Genomic DNA, 14,254 nt, shown 5'->3' on the forward strand with positions numbered 1-14,254 from the left:
GGAGATGGCTTAGGCCACCCCTAGCCGCCATGGCCTCCCTGTGTGGTTGTGCCATGGTGGAGTTCATGAGCTAGTTGGAATCGTCAATGGTATGTACTCGGTGGTGACGATCCAAATGAATCTATTATGTGCGTAATGATAATCATGTCTTCCAAATCTTTTAGCGACCATGTTCTCTCTTTCGATTTCGTTTTTTTCTTTGGGTTTGCTTCATCCTAGATCTATTATCGAGATAGATCGCTTAGCATGATCTTGTAGTCATGGTGGCTAGAGGTTCATGGCGGAACTACCAAAGGGGGTTCGACTTGCTTCAGGGTATTTCGTTCAAAAGGGGGGCGTCGTGACAGGCTGTCTCCACAGAGTAGGCGGAGTATCGAGGGATCGGATTGGAGATTTTGAGTTTAAAGATGCTTTTGATTGAGATGCATGATTTATTTGCTTGTTAGCTTGAACTACAACTAGATGACGATAGGCCTAGTCATGTCTTTGGTTTTGCTATGATTAAGCCTATGTTCATGGATGAGATCAACCTTTACACATCACTCATATCTGTCAAAGGTTTACACTTTATATGCAATCAATGCTTCATGTTAGGATAGATCCGTTAGATTAGATGGAAAATCTTAGGTAGTTCTTTGTCGATCCATGGATTGATAAACCTTGGGGGAATACTCTAAGGGAAAAGCTACACGAACCGTGCGCTTGCGGTATACAAATCGGGGCGCTAAGGAGTGTCAACATGCGTGGAAGACAAGCACACCGTCCTTAACTGCTTACAACTGACGCTATGTGCTTCACCTGCTCAGAACCGACCATGGAGGACTATAAATAGGACCCCCATCCATCACTTGTAACACACACCATTTGGAGCTCAATCTCTCTTACTTTCTACAGTAGGTTAGTAGTTTGGGAGTTAGAGTTGAGTCAAGCTTGCTCGGGATTTCGGAGTCGTCGGAAGTTTGGTATAACTCTTGTATCTTTCTTTTGACTTTATTAATATAAGTTATCTTCTCTACTTTTCTGAGTCAGCTTTACTTTTTGCATTATTTTATCTTCTCGAGTATGAGTGTTCAGCTTAAGCGCGGAAGTTAGTATCGTTTAGCTTAGTCTAAGTTATCTATCTAGTATTCGGGATCTTATCTTATGGGTTTTCTCGCTCGGACTAGAGTAACTCAAGTTAGTTCTCTAGGTTGAGGGGGATTTCTCTCGAAGGCCTCGAGAGAAATCCTAACACCGAGTGAAGACATAGTGTCTGAGCTTAGTGTTAGCTAGAAATAGTGTTCCACCCCATGGAACCGTTGTGGTAGGCGGCAGGTGACAGCCCCGTCGGTCCCTTATAATCCACCACGTTTTGGTGCTTTCATAGCAGTAGTGCAGGTTGCCATTGGACTCCCCTCTCATCCTTTTCTGAAGTCCTTCCTCTTCTAGCCACCGAAGTAAGCTCTTCTATCCCGAAGATTAGTTAGGTAATTAGTCTAATCTCGAGAGGCTAGCTCAATAGTTCAGAAGTGTATCAGGTGTCTTATCTTGCTTGTTGTCCTCCCAGCTGCTATCTCTCTAAGGACTTGAGCCTCCGTGTGTCACTCGGTCATTGATTGGCCATTTATTTCATCTATATATATCTGGCTTACCGCCGTCGAGATTAGTCGATTGATTAAGCTAGTACGGTTATTATTCAATTTATGATACTCTTTACCATAGTGCTTCCCTGAGGAAAATTACGATACCCTAAAATACTCCAAGGTGAAGTGCTACAGTGGTGATTCTGTGCGCTTGCGGAATTTATATTCTATTGGGCATAAGAAATGCCAACTCGACTGACTATTCATTGCTAGTGAGAAATACGAACAGACATACATATAACGTTTGACTGTCTGTTAAAACTTATCTTGACCAACAGTTGGACTCTATATGTCTTTAGCGACAAACAATCAGATGCTACGCTGATAGATAATCTTGCAGATCAGGCAATAATTGTTCACACTAATTATAGCAGACAATAATTAAGTTATCACTAATCAAACCAAATAAGATCACATTGAGGATTTGATAAAACTGATTTCAGTAAATAGAAACACACATATATAGCCCACATTGATCACCAGACAATATACATAGCTCAACATATGTTCATTGAAGTCATAATAGTTTGAACTACTAATAACACCACTTCAATAGTACATATATAGCAGCCAACAACACATCAACTCTTCACAGCAGCCAAAAAGACTAAGTGTTCACACAACCATAAATTAAGTTCAGTTGGCACATGTCACATATTTGGCTTGCATAACCACTACTACATTTGTTTACAAAATGTCTCATCCTTAGGAGATCCAAAATAGCAGAGCATCCATAGAAACTTTAGTTGGCTGTGTAGTGTGTGCACCAACTTGCATGCCTTCCTCTAACATCTCCTAGAAGTGCCTAAAAACCTGAAGTCACCATTCAATCAACATTTACTTTCACCCAAGTTTCAGAAGTTCAAATGAAGAATAAGAAATGCTACAATTTGGCATACTATACTGTGTATTTATCCATGTTCAATCATTTTGACAGCTACAATCAAATGCTAGGATTTGCTTTATGAACACTACCTGCCGTAGCACAGTAAGATATAGTTTTAATGGTACTATAAAGAAAACTAAAAGTTGTCTACAAATTCAAGCCACATGTAAAAGCAGATGATCAAAAGGTAGCAGCTATGGCAATTTTGGGGCTAATCATCACTAAACAGATGGTAGAATGCATGAAAATAGACTAAACATATTATGTTATTTTTAAAGTAAATTCAGAATAAATTACCTGCAAACCCATGGGCTGACATTGATGCCTTGTTGACAACCTTCAGCTATGAAAAATATTGGTAATTAGAAACTATGGTTACTCATCACATATCAAAATAAGAAACAAACTCAAGTTTAAAATTGTTACTTTCTTGTATGGCCACGCAATTCACATCATATCAGCATCGCCCATAGTCTCCATTTCAGCATAGGGCGAGGCAGAATTGCATCCCTTTTGAGCACAATATTCACAATAACTTCACAATATTGCCTTCCAAGAGACTGACCTCCTACCTCAGAGCTTGGATCAGTTGAAATAATTATACCCTTAGCCACATCTTGATTAGATCTCAATATGGCATATAATATCACCTCCTTTCCAACCTGAATATATGATGCATTTATGAGACTTGAATAAATATATGGAACATATATTAGATCACAACTAGGAATGCTGTAGGAAGGTTGAGAGGATTACAAGTTCATCATGTGCAAAGCGAGGGGAAACATCATTCCTCGACGTGGTTGTAATCTCCATGGCAGGCGAGGAGGGGGGGGGGTAGCAACACGCCTATGGTCAAAAGAAAGTTCTCACCCTCAGAGTCATCATAGTGCTGATCATTAGAAACATCATCTCCACACTGAACATCATTGTGCTCATTGACAAGTTCTTCGGAACTTGGGCTCTACATGAAGCATCAAAATATCATATAAAATTTAGGTATTAGTGGAAGGCAAGGCAAAAGCTGGCGAAAGTGTTTTACCTCCTAGCGTTGTGAATTAGAACCATGCTGCGAGTTGTCTTCAATATTATGACTTTCTCACACCATCCTTTCCTCCCGCATTTCCTTCTCCATGTCCAATATGCGCTGTTCAAGAGCTGCTTTCTCCCCTTCAGCCTTTTTACGAGGCAAAATTTCCATTTGAAGCCTTGTAGGTACATAACACTTTGAAAGGACCTTAATCACATGATGTCGCCTAGAGGGGGGGTGAATAGGCGTTTTAAGTAATTCTGCAAATTAAAAACACTTAACACAAATGTCAGTCACTAGCCGGTCAAGACCGGTCAGGACGGTCCAACACTTAAAACAGGAATCAAACACACCAACGGTCAGACCGGTTGAGCCGACCAGTCAGACCGGTCACACACAGAACCTGCACAAACAGAGTTAATCCCCCTTCTCGAGCCCTAGCACAAATGCTACATGGTGTTGTGCTTCTATAGGTGTAACACCCTAATCTAAATTTTAGTACTTAATAATAAATTTAATTGGCTTTATTTAATTTTCTAGGATTTAGTTTGCTTAGCCTTGCATTTATAATTTATTTTTTGCTTCATAAAGTAATTAAAATTTATTTTAGGTTCAACATGTTTGTGCATTCATGCTGGTGCATATGTTGTTTATTTTGGTTGAGTGCTAGGGAGTTTGAATTCAAATTTGTTTGAATTCAAACTAGTTTGTGTGAGTTTGCAAAAGAAAAGGAAATAGAAATAGGAAAGGAAAAGGAGAAAGAAAACCAGAAAATAGAAACCCAACCCAAGCCGCCGGCCCAAACCAGCAGCACCCAGGCCCGGTCCGTTTTCTTTCCCCGGTCCGGCCCAGCTCTTCCCGCGCTCGGCCCAGCCTTCTTCCCGCCCACGACCTCCTTTCCCTGGGCCATTCCCACGCGACCGGCCCACCTTCCGCGTCCCCGGTCGGCCCAGCGAGACAGCATCGCCCCGCGCTCAACCCCGCTCCGTTCAGCCCACACGCGACGTTCTCCGTCCAACTTACAGGCGGGCCCAGTGCATCAGCCTCAGTTCACGCACCGCGTGCTCGCCGCGTCCTCATCTCAGCTCGCTGACCAAGTGAGCCCACCTGCCAGCCTCCCTCGCTCACGCACCGCAGATCTCACGCACCCTCTCTTGTCGCTGACCGAGTGACCCCACCAGTCATCCCCCTCCTCCCGTCTTCCCAGCGCGCAATGGCCGCGCCCGTCACCCCGCGATCTCCGCCGGGATCACGCTCGGGCTCGCACGCCGAGATCCCCAGCCTTATCCTTTAAACGCCCCCGCGCCCCTCTGCGCCCTCTTCTCCGCCCCGCACCCGCCTCCAACCCTACCAGCCACCTCCGCCATCGCCTTGGCTCGGAGCGACCCCTGCGCTGCCGTGGTCCGGCCGTTCCGCAGCACCTCCGCCACCACAGGCCATCGCCGCCGCTCCGCCTCAGGACCAGGACCCTCTCAGAACTCTTCTTCTCCGACCCCGGCCCCGCTGCGCTCAAGATTTCGCGTGGAAAAGCTTCGTCGACCTGCCTCTGCGACGCCGTGATTCCGCCTCTGCGCCACGCCCCCGTCCACCTCGAGCCCCTGGTGAGCTTCGCCCTGTTCCCCTCTTGCTCGTGTACTAGCATTGGACGAGTTTAGGCCGCTGTCCCCGCAGTTCCGCACGAGATGGCTCGCCGGGACGCCGTCGAGCCGCCACGCCGTGGCGTGTTTCATTTTTCCTATGCCATAGCACCGCATTGAGCCTCTAGATAGCCTACCTGTGTTGCGCGTGATCTCTCTGTGCGAACCCGAGCCCGAATCGAGGCCTAGAACCGTGTTGGCACGTTCGCCGGCGATCCAGCGCCACCTCTCACCGCGGCGAACCCCGTCCGAGCCCCGAGCCACCTCCCTGTGGCCTCCAGTGCATTACGCACGCCACGGCGGTGCTCCATGACCAAACCGAACCCTGAGCGGACCCCTGGAGTGCCGGATTAGCTTTCCCCAGTGAGCTCACCGCCACGGAGCCTCCGGCGACCCAGCCCCGCCGCCCGCGGTCCAGCTCGCCCCTGGTCGTCCGATCTTGCGTGGACGATCCGGATTAGATCCAGGACCAATCTAATCCTGGCCCTCAGATCTAGATCCAACAGGCTCGAGCCACCAGGCGCTTTTGCTAAAGATCCCCCCAGTTTCCTCGGAATCAACCCGCAGTCCAGTTGTGTTCAAAAGTAATTACAGATGAGCCCAAAATCTTACACAGACCCCCTGAACTTTCCAGTATTAGAACCCGCCATCCTGACTTGATGTCTTTGCACTCTAGCCCTTAGAACTAAGGTTTAATTACGTTTAGGTATTGATGTACTGTTTCTTAGCTTTTGCTCTTGTTTGCATGTATGTGTATATGTGGACTTGTTTTGGCGTTGCGATCGTGAGTAGACGTTGATCCTTCGGAGGAGCACCAGTACCCGGAGCAGACACCATCTTCAGAGCAGTTTGAGCAGCAGGAACAGTTTGAGGAAGGCAAGTATAACATGAACAACACCTATCACTTTAAATACATTTTCATACTGCATTTTAATACTGTATGCCTATAAGGACTTTCCTAGCCACTTTATATCCTTTATATATATCCTTTGGGTTGCATTTTGGTTAGTTGTGCTAGGTGCCGTGCTATAACACACTTGGTCCTTTTTAATTAACTTGATTAATGGTATATGCAACTTAATTCTGAGAGTGGCCCGTTTGAGGGGCTCACGTCTCGTTAAAATTGGTTTTGTTAGAAACATGGTTTAGGGGGCCAGCACGGTGCTTACTGCCTGGTTGGCCACTCTCCATAAGGACCGGTTCATAGAGCGACAACTTGAGACAACAGCGCTACCACAAGACTGGAATGGGACGGTCCTGGCTTACTAATTAGGTCATTTTGGTTCGGGAGTAACTTACTGACGGGGCAGGAGCGGTGGTGAGGTTCAATGGTCCCCAGGCTACGAGGCTTGGTCTGCGTACCCCTCGAGGTGGTCACCATCGTTGCGGAGCCTGATTCCTTAGCGGTTACACCTTACCAACGTGTCCTTTGTAACGGCCTCGTAGTGAGTTTGCTAGTCATCTCACCTAAGGAAGTGTGATGAACAAGTAGCGTAGCTCACGACTTGTGGGTAAAGATGTGCAACCTCTGCAGAGTGTAAAACTGGTATACTAGCCGTGTTCACGGTCAGGAGCGGCCCAGATCCTCCTTTTGATTAGTGGGGTTATCTCCTTCCGACGAGGGGGGTGCCTCTCGGGGTTTTGGTATGGTTGTGGTTTGGTTCTCAGTAGTTCATGGTTAATATTGATTAATTACTATGTAACTGGGTTTATGGTAATTCATCAACTTGTAGTAATTAGCTTTAATAAAATTTTGCCAAGACTTAAAAGCTAATGCAGTTGAGTCAGATAACCTTAGAGCCTCATAGTTTGTGTTATACTTGTTGAGTACAAGTTGTGTACTCACTCTTGCCTACTCTACTCTTTTTCCTCTTGGGGATACTCTACTGCTGCTCAGTTCCTGCTGACGCGAGGGAGTTCGCTCAGCGCTACCAGGACTACGAGGACTTCTAGGCGTTTCGTCTCCCAGTCGACGTCCCTGTGGCGCCCTGCTTCTGAGAGCTTCTCGTATATGTTTTTACGCTTTCGCATACTCTGTATCAGACTTTTGTCATTATTGTAATAAATAACATTCGTATTCGCTTTATTATATCTTTTACGTGATATGTGCTGTGATATACTATTCATTCTGTTGTATATACGTGTGACTTGATCCTGGCACGTATATAATTGCTCGGTTTATGTCCTTTTATAAACCGGGTGTTAAAGAGTGGTATCAGAGCTATATCGACTGTAGGACGAAAGCCTAGATAGAACTGGTCGAGTTTTAAGTCTTCTTCTCTCTCAGCCTTGTCTGCTGAAACTATTTTGCTATTATACTCCTTGAATTCTGAATTTCTTACTCGTCTTCCCTTGATTTTTCTCTATAGAATTAGTTTCCGTAGCTTTGGCCCTGAAGTATCTCACCGACCCTTTTCAGTCTAGGATTCCCTGACCTCATCACGATAGAATGTTCTGCGACGCGTTGTGTTAGTCGAGTCGTGTGTTAAACTCGGCTAACTTGTGAAACTGTATGCTTGTTATTATGCTACATGTTTGATTTGGATTTTTGAATGATTGCATAGCTTAGTAGTTAAAATTGTTTAATGAAAATCAGTCATAAGTTAAAGTTAATTAATTAATAAAATGAGTTAGATCATTGGGGTAAAACCATCCACTCTATCCTCTCTACCTTATCCTGCCTTGGGTTTCTGTCTTGCTTGTTGAGAAGGATAGCGCGAAGATGAGGTGATATCCAGAGATTCACCGACGAGGACGTCGGTTTCTGTAAGGGGGTAGGGATGTGACACCCCGGCCTACAGATAGAACTGGAGAATTTGAGTCTCTCAAATGAGGCAGAAGAGTTATGCTATAGTTCCTTTTTCTCGGAGTTATGTAACACCCATCTGGAGTTAGCAGCAAAGATGCCTGCGCAGTGTTGTCTAAATAAGATAGAACCTTAAATAGTGGAGTTTTTATCTCTTCCTTGACCTTACCTGTGTTTCCTCTTTACCCAGCTCAGATGTCAGCAGAACAAAAAGATCTTGGAGACCGTGCAATGGGTGATAGTGTTCATGCAACAGTTTCCGTGAAGCAGCCGACAACGTTACAAGATCAGTCTTCGCAAACAACATACCACCCGAAGAATGGTGAGAAAGCTTGCCCGTGTTGCCAATTCTATGGCGTTCCTTGTCGTCAAGTTCGTGCGACTGAAGATGAAGCCACAACTAGGAGGAACCAGAGGTTGTTCTCCGGTACAAAGAGAAAGAGGTCTCATCAAGAGCAGCTAGCAGAGGATTCCCTTTTCCTTGACTGTCCATCGGTAGATGAGCTACAGACCATCCAGAAGAGAAAGGATTCTGAGTGCTCTAGAGATACACAGGTCAAGAACCAAGCACTCTATGATTATATTGATGGGTTGACTATCACTATGAATGTGTTTCAACCAAGTAGCGCCATTCACCACCACCGCAAGTGCTACAAGTGCGGGCAAAAAGGTCATTATGCCAAAAGTTGTCCACAGAAGCTCCTGTCACCGGTAGCACCAGTCCAGGACCTTTCACCAATCCCGTGTACCAGTGGTGACGAGACTCACCTCATTTCTGAGAACTGCTCCAAGCAAGACGCCTAGAGTGACCAGGATCAGCAGCAGGTGATGCCAGTGTGCAGTGATTGTACAAAGCATGAGCAATCCGAGAAGGGACCAAAAGAGTACCTCCAGGGTAGAGTTCACCATGTGTCAGCAGAAACCATTCGGGGTGATAGTCCAGTCATTCTTGGTATGCTTCTAGTCAACTCAATTCCAGCTTCAGTGTTGATAGATCCTTGTGCTACACATTCATTCATCAGCACGCAGTTTGCTGCTAAGCATGAGATATTGAAGCTTCCCATGAAGAAGAGAATGGTCATCAAATCATTAGGAAAAGAACAGATCTCCAGTTACATATGTCCTCGAGTCAGCATAAGGATAGGTGAGGCAACCTTCCCTGAGGACCTTATTGTAATGGAGTCAACAGGAATCGATATCATTCTTGGTCAAAACTGGTCAGCTCGAAACAAACTTGTGATGCAGCCTACCAAAAGAATGGTAAAGATCCAGACCCCGTCAGGAGAGCAAATTGAGCATGAGGTTCAACATACTTCCAACTCAAGTCACGTGGGTATGAGAATCCAACTCCGGAGTGAGTAGAACTTAATCCCATCCTTGTTTCTCTTTGCTAGCCAGCCCAGAATATCGGGACGAGATTCCTGTAAGGGGGTAGGATTTGTAACACCTTAATCTAAATTTTAGTATTTAATAATAAATTTAATTGGCTTTATTTAATTTTCTAGGATTTAGTTTGCTTAGCCTTGCATTTATAATTTATTTTTTGCTTCATAAAGTAATTAAAATTTATTTTAGGTTCAACATGTTTGTGCATTCATGCTGGTGCATATGTTGTTTATTTTGGTTGAGTGCTAGGGAGTTTGAATTCAAATTTGTTTGAATTCAAACTAGTTTGTGTGAGTTTGCAAAAGAAAAGGAAATAGAAATAGGAAAGGAAAAGGAGAAAGAAAACCAGAAAATAGAAACCTAACCCAAGCCACCGGCCCAAACCAGCAGCACCCAGGCCCGGTCTGTTTTCTTTCCTCGGTCCGGCCCAGCTCTTCCCGCGCTCGACCCAGCCTTCTTCCCGCCCACGGCCACCTTTCCCTGGGCCGCTCCCACACGACCGGCCCGCCTTCCACGTCCCCGCTCGGCCCAGCGAGACAGCATCGCCCCGCGCTCAACGCCGCTCCGTTCAGCCTCAGTTCGTGCACCGCGCGCTCGCCGCTTCCTTGTCTTAGCTCGCTGACCAAGCGAGCCCACCTGCCAGCCTCCCTCGCTCACGCACCGCAGATCTCACACGCCCTCTCTTGTCGCTGACCGAGTGACCCCACCGGTCATCCCCCTCCTCCCGTCTTCCCCGCGCGCAACGGCCGCGCCCGTCACCCCGCGATCTCCGCCGGGATCATGCTCGGGCTCGCACGCCGAGATCCCTGGCCTTATCCTTTAAACGCCCCCGCGCCCCTCTGCGCCCTCTTCTCCTCCCCGCACCCGCCTCCAACCCTACCAGCCACCTCCGCCATCGCCTTGGCTCGGAGCGACCCCTGCGCCGCCATGGTCCGGCCGTTCCGTAGCACCTCCGCCACCGCAGGCCATCACCGTCGCTCCGCCTCGGGACCAGGACCCTCTCAGAGCTCTTCTTCTCCGACCCCGGCCCCGCTGCGCACAAGATTTCTTGTGGAAAAGCTTCGTCGACCCGCCTCTGCGACGCCGTGATTCCGCCTCTGCGCCATGCCCCCGTCCACCTCGAACCCCTGGTGAGCTTCGCCCTGTTCCCCTCTTGCTCGTGTACTAGCGTTGGACGAGTTTAGGCCGCTGTCCCCGCAGTTCCGCACGAGATGGCTCGCCGGGACGCCGCCGAGCCGCCACGTCGTGGCGTGTTTCATTTTTCCTGTGCCATAGCCCCGCGTTGAGCCTCTAGATAGCCTACCTATGTGCGTGTGATCTCTCTGTGCGAACCCGAGCCCGAATCGAGTCCTAGAACCGTGTTGGCACGTTCACCGGTGATCCAGCGTATATACGTGTGACTTGATCCTGGCACGTATATGATTGCTCGGTTTATGTCCTTTTATAAACCGGGTGTTACAATAGGTGATAACTAATGTATTTCTAATCCCTGCACACACAGAAACAACAAAACCAAGTACATCGAAGCCGAAGCCCAAATAAAGCTAGAGAATAAAGTATTAGGCAAACCAAATGAAGATGATGCAAAGAAGACACAACGATTTGTTTCACCGAAGTTGAGATTCACCACGTTTACCACATGTGAATCCTAGTCTCCGTTGAGGAAGCCTATCGCGACCACAAGGTCAAGCTATCTCCTCCTTTCCACTATATGACCATGTGCCCTTGTGGCACACAATCGCTGCTGCAACAAACTTGCCACTGCTCACCATAAGCCTGGGAGCTAGCCGGCGATGCCTAGCCGTCTAGGAGGCTTCACCTCCAAGAGTAACAAATGCTTCAACAAGTTGGCCGACGCGACCACAAGTTTTCAAAGCTAGGGAAGATGCTCTTGCTGCTCAAATGCTCTCCTACAATGGTTTCACTAAACCCAACTCAAGGATCTAGCTTGATTCACTCAAAACTCACAAAGAGAGGTTGGAGATGACTTCTCAAGTGCTCACACGGCTCAAACATGGCTCAGAATTGTAATGGCATCAGCACCCCCGAAAGGGTGAGGGTATAGGGTATACATACCCCTCTCTCAAAAACTAGCCATTGCTCTGTCAGAGCCAGACCGGTCGGTTAAAATAATCTAGCCGTTGGACCCCGACCGACAGGTCCCACGTGAATTCTGGACTAAATTGTTTTTCTCTTGGCTTATCTCACATAGGATACGTATAAGCACTTTCGGTAATGTCAAACCACTGATGTTGCATTCCCGTTGATAGTACAGCATCCTATACTCAAGTTCTCATAAAAGAACACATACATAACACTTGAGCTTTATGTCTCGATCAAGCTGAAATTTATTCAATCAATATATTGAGGTTGTCAACATCCTTAATTCATTGAGCATACCCGCTTTGAGCTAGTGACTTTGAATCTTCCTTCATATAAGAATAAAATCAATCTTTGATTCACTAGTCACCTTTCTTGTTCTAATAATGACAGTCTTCAACGTAGTGCTCTCCATGACTTTAGGATCTCCGATATTTGACCCGTAATGGTTTCCTTGCTCTCTCCAAGCCGACGCTTGTGTAGCTTCTTGAAACACGCCTCTTGCTCCTTTCTACCTTCATCCTAGCCATCCATTTTGAACATCACATTGACTTGTGTCATGCATGAAATCTTATTTATCAATTTAAATTCTCTATTCAATTTCCTACAAGCTTTCCAATTTGAGACTACATATGTATATGCATGTACTCTTGTCTCATTCATGTGTTCCTTGCTTGCTTTCTTTGATAATCAATATTCATAATATATATGACAAGTCTTCCCAATTTGAGACTATGTAACAGCATATCATGTCTCATTCTCATAACCTTTGCTTGTCATTTTGAATCCCTCAATAGTTTACAAGTTTCAATAGACATTAGAGCCTTTATATCCATCATGAATACCTTGCTCTCAATTTTCTTTTATAACTTTGCTTGTTACTTTTGAGTCCCTCATAATTTAATAAGCTTCAACAAATGTTAGAGTCTTCATATCAATCATGAATGCCTTGCTCTCCATTTTTCTTTCTCAATCGATCCTATTACATATATAATGATGCCAATGGGACATGCACATTTTGCTTGCAATACATGAGCTATCTCAATTTACATCAATCCCTGAATTAAACACCTGCTGATAATCTTATGAAACAAGTTAGTCCTTTAATCGTATTGTCAATCAATACACCAAAACTCACTAGGGGCCTAGATGCTCTTTCACACTTCAACCCTAGGGTACCAACATCTTGCGGAGTTGGTCCTAGACCCAGAACATGCACACGTCCTCTGGGCTCCTTTTCTCCACAAACAGCAACAAATGCATCACCTTGCTGAATTGTTCTATCCTTTAACTCTGGACGGGCTTCAACAATTTCTCTAAGTTTACTCTACAAAAATGAAATAGGAAAGTTTATGCACCAGAAATAATATTAAACATTGCAAATTTTTTAGGACAAAACTCACAATTATTGGTGCTGTCTGCCTTGAAGGAACTCCATTTTTTCTTGTATGTGTTTTGATAGAGTTCATCTCTTCGAGGGGGATGCCCTAACTCATCACCCTACAAGTGCTTCACTTTTAGTACTAAAACTACATGGTAGAAGTGTATTAAATTGCAGTATATAAAAGAGAGTTTTCTAGATCAATTCATGCCCGGAATAGGCGAAGCTCTTGCTGCCTGATGTATGATGTAGTTGTAACTTTCGACGATTTGCTTTAGCTCTTTTTTGTGCGCCTCTGTGATAGAAATAGTTAAATGCAAATGTTTATGATAAGATTCATGTTAGTAGTTACTTGCTCCGGATTCATGTTAGCTGTTACTTCCTTCATATTCAGGAGACTTTCAATAGCTAATAAGAAAATTCCACACTATGTCATTAATTCTTTCCCCATTTCTTTCCTTTATTTCATCATCAGTTAATTTGCCACTAAAATACAGCACCTTTAGCTTTGCCTTGAACTCCCTCCATTTATTTCCACAAGTACTCATAAACCAATCAAAGGCAGCATCGTCGATATCATAGATTGCCTAGTGCATTGGAAAAGGATCCAGTCAAGGAGCTCTCAGATTATATCTTTGCATACTAAAAAATACAAAAAATAGATAGTGTACACGCAACAAATCAGAATATTAGAATACGACAATATGAGAGGAGGGGATAGCAACTACAGAACCATACCGTCACCAAGGCCTTCACCAAGTTCTCAGCTAGGGTACTAGCTGCTATGGATGCTTGCAAGATGGGCACCAGCCCGTTCCCTAAAGAGAGGCAATCAGATTTTTAAAAAAAATCTATACACCTTGAAAAAAGAGTACTGGAAGTTTATGTATTTACCTTATATTGCAATACAAATTTTTGGTGTAGTGCAGATCTAAAGTTCAGCAGCTGAGGAAATAATGAAGTGCCTGGTCAGAGAAAAAGTCAAGCAACCATTTCATTATGCATCATGGAAGAATGGTAGGTTCACAGACACACTAGATTTATGGACACATAAAAGCAATACACCCCATGCCATATAGTTTTGTTTAGGTTGTAAAACTTCTTAAACCAAAAAAAATAGAGATAGTTAAAGCACAGGCATCTACAAATCTATTAACAAAGCTTGGTTCTAGTGATATTACAGAGCAAGCACTAAAAGAATGGCTGCTGACTTGAAACACTCATTTTATATCCCTATTTGCATCTACATTTGTCGCAGCAAATTTGCAAAATATACCAAACAAATAACAGGGACAACTCATCTGACATACATTTGAATCCAAAAACTGAAAAGGTAAAGAACTCCAGGCAGTGGAGGTTAAATAATTGAATTGACGAATGCAACAATGAGTTAACGGGGAGACAGA

At 45.0% G+C, this 14,254-nt stretch overlaps 1 long non-coding RNA gene across 1 annotated transcript; it reads right to left on the minus strand.

The window, feature by feature from the left end:
- Positions 1–12,426: 12,426 nt before the first annotated feature.
- LOC120651821 lies at positions 12,427–13,904 on the minus strand. The gene is made up of 2 exons (XR_005666330.1): positions 12,871–13,904; positions 12,427–12,794 (listed from the first exon to the last, which is right to left on the minus strand). It is a non-coding gene; the product is annotated as an uncharacterized LOC120651821 (long non-coding RNA).
- Positions 13,905–14,254: the final 350 nt, after the last annotated feature.

This window comes from Panicum virgatum, chromosome 1K (assembly GCF_016808335.1).
Source record: "Panicum virgatum strain AP13 chromosome 1K, P.virgatum_v5, whole genome shotgun sequence".
In the NCBI taxonomy this organism is placed as follows: domain Eukaryota; kingdom Viridiplantae; phylum Streptophyta; class Magnoliopsida; order Poales; family Poaceae; genus Panicum; species Panicum virgatum.